This window comes from Charadrius vociferus, unplaced genomic scaffold (assembly GCF_000708025.1).
Source record: "Charadrius vociferus isolate BGI_N301 unplaced genomic scaffold, ASM70802v2 scaffold1716, whole genome shotgun sequence".
NCBI lineage: Eukaryota > Metazoa > Chordata > Aves > Charadriiformes > Charadriidae > Charadrius > Charadrius vociferus.
Window position 1 is genome coordinate 20,270 of NW_009648683.1, and position 2,995 is coordinate 23,264.

Genomic DNA, 2,995 nt, shown 5'->3' on the forward strand with positions numbered 1-2,995 from the left:
TCCCTGCCAAAAATAAAATTTAAAAAAAAAAAAAAAAAAGAGGTGGCTGCTGCTTTCATCCTCCGTCGAGCAGGAGGTGGATTATTAACCCGAGCGCGACGCTGTCCCTCTGCCCTGGCTCGCTTGTGACTTGAGGTTGTGACACTTTTCCGGTCACTTAAAAGGAGGAGGAGGAGGAGGAGGGGGGGATGAGTGTGCGGGAGATAAGGAGGAGTGTGGTCCTCAGCTGGTGGAAAAGGCCCTCACGCGCTGGCACGGGGTCCCCGTGAGTCACCCCGCGGGGCTGGCGTCACCCCGCAGTGTCCCTTGGGTGCCCACCCCGGTGTCCTCCCACTGCCGAGTGCTGCTGAGGCTCCCGGGACAGCACACGGCGGAAAATGAAGATAAACCCACAGCTTTTCCGGGGAGAAAGGGGGTTATTTTGTGAGTACGGCTCATTTTAAACCCCAGTGTCCTTCCTCTCCCCCCGGCCCCATCCCCGTCATCCTCGATGTTTATCAGTGTGCAGTTGCTAAGGGCCACCCGTGGGTGACAAGGACATGTGGCACCCATGCGCCGGTGCGGATTTGATGCCCTTGCGGGACTGTGACTGCCGTCCCCATCTCCGCGTGGCTCCCAACTCTTCCCCAACCCCAAATCGCCACCGGTCCTCCGCCAGGTCCCCCATCCCATCCCCACCCTCCGCTCGCTCGGGGTTCTCTCGGCTCCAAGAAAAACCCTCAGCAGCTTCTGCAACTCCGTCGGCGCTTCCGCTCCGGCGAGCAGATACCGCCGCTTCCTCGAAGCTCGGATGTGGGGGGTGTCACCGACAACCGGTCCCCCTTGTCACCGTACCCTTGTGACAGCCGCAGCCGCTCGCCTCCAGTCGTGTTTGCAGAGTATTTTGCTTTCTGCTTCTGGTGGGGTGAGGAACACTTCGCGAGGCATCAGTTGGCCTCGTGGCAACTAATTGGTTCCAGTTGCCCACAACCAACCAGGCGGCAAACGGGAACGTCCCCGACGCGGGGACAATGCTTTCGGCGTGTCCAGCGCCTCAGCGCCGGTGGCTTTTCTGTCCCCAGATCTGTCCTCATATGGATCTGTTCGTGCACTCCCCTGTACACGGGTCCATCCGTGCACTCGGGGATCCCTTTGTGGGTGTCCGTGCGACTGGATCTGCTTCTGCACACGTGGATCTCTCCGCGCACATGTGGATCTGTCCATGCGCACGGGGATCTCTCCGTGCACATGTGTGCACATGGATCCGTTCATGCACGCCCGTGCAAATGGATTTGCTTGTGCAGATGCGGATCCATCCATGCATGTGTGGATCCATCCTTACACATGTGTGCACGTGGATCCATCCATGCACACCTATGCACATCGATCTGCTTGCGCACACGTGGACCCATCCACGCACGTGTGGATCTGTCCATGCACACGGATCTGTCCATGCACACCCACGTAACTGGATCTGTTCCTGCACACAGGGATCCATCCTTTCACGTCCGTGCAAATAGAGCTGCTTGTGCACACAGAGATCCATCCGTGCACGCGTGGATCCATCCACGCACATGTGGATCCCTCCATGTGCACGGATCTGCCTGTGCACACCCACACAAACGGATCTGTTCCTGCGCACAGGGATCCATCCACGCACATGTGTGCACATGGATCCGTCCATGCACATCCATGCAAATGGATCTGCTTGTGCACACGTGGATTCATCCGTGCACACGTGGATCTGTCCATGCACATGGACCTGCCCATGCACACCCATGCAAATGCATCTGTTCCTGCGCACAGGGATCCTTCCAGGCACGTGTGGATCCATCCATGCACACGGATCCGTCCATGCACACCCGTGCAAATCAATCTGCTTGTGCAAACATGAATCTGCCCATGCACACGCAGGCCTGTCCATGCACCCCCATGCAAATGGATCTGCTTGTGCACATGCGGAACTTGTGCACGCGTGGATCTGTCCATGCACACATGAATCCATCCCTGCACGCGTGGATCCATCCGTGCACATGTGTGCACAGGGATCTGTCCATGCGCCCCCGTGCAAATGGAGCTGCTTGTGCACATGTGGATCCATCCATGCACACTTGACTCCGTCCATGCACACGGATCTGTCCATGCACACCCAAGTGACCGGATGGGTTCCTGCACACAGGGACCCATCCTTGCACGTCCGTGCAAATGGATCTGCTTGTGCACACAGAGATCCATCCATGCACTTGTGGATCCGTCCACGCACATGTGGATCCATCCATGCACATGGATCCATCCGTGCACATGGATCCATCTGTGCACACATGGATCCGTCCATGCCCATGCGGATCCATCCACGCATATGTGAATCCATCCATGCATATGTGGATCCATCCGTGCACATGGATCCATCTGTGCACACATGGATCCGTCCATGCCCATGCGGATCCATCCACGCATATGTGAATCCATCCATGCATATGTGGATCCATCCGTGCACATGGATCCATCTGTGCACACATGGATCCGTCCATGCCCATGCGGATCCATCCACGCATATGTGAATCCATCCATGCATATGTGGATCCATCCGTGCACATGGATCCATCCGTGCACCGTGGATCCATCCATGCACATGGCTCCATCCATGCACACCCGTGCAAATCAATCCGCTTGTGCAAACGTGAATCTGCCCACGCACACGTGGATCCATCCCCGCACACGGACCTGTCCGTGCACACCCGTGGGGGCGGCTCCGTCCCTGCGCACAGGGACCAGTCCCCACTCCTCCGGCGAAGCAGCGGGAGAGCCGCAACCAGCGCTGCAGGAACCGCCTGCGGCCTCGCACCCACCTCTTGGCCCTCCGCCTCCCTTCCTGCCCTGCGCGCACACCCCGTCACCCCAAATTCCCCTCCGCCACCCCAAAGTCCCCTCCGCCCCCCCGAATTCCCCTCCACCGTTGCTCCCAGCACCCAGTGCACCCACGAGCCCTGCACCCTGCGGCCCCCGGCACCGCGAG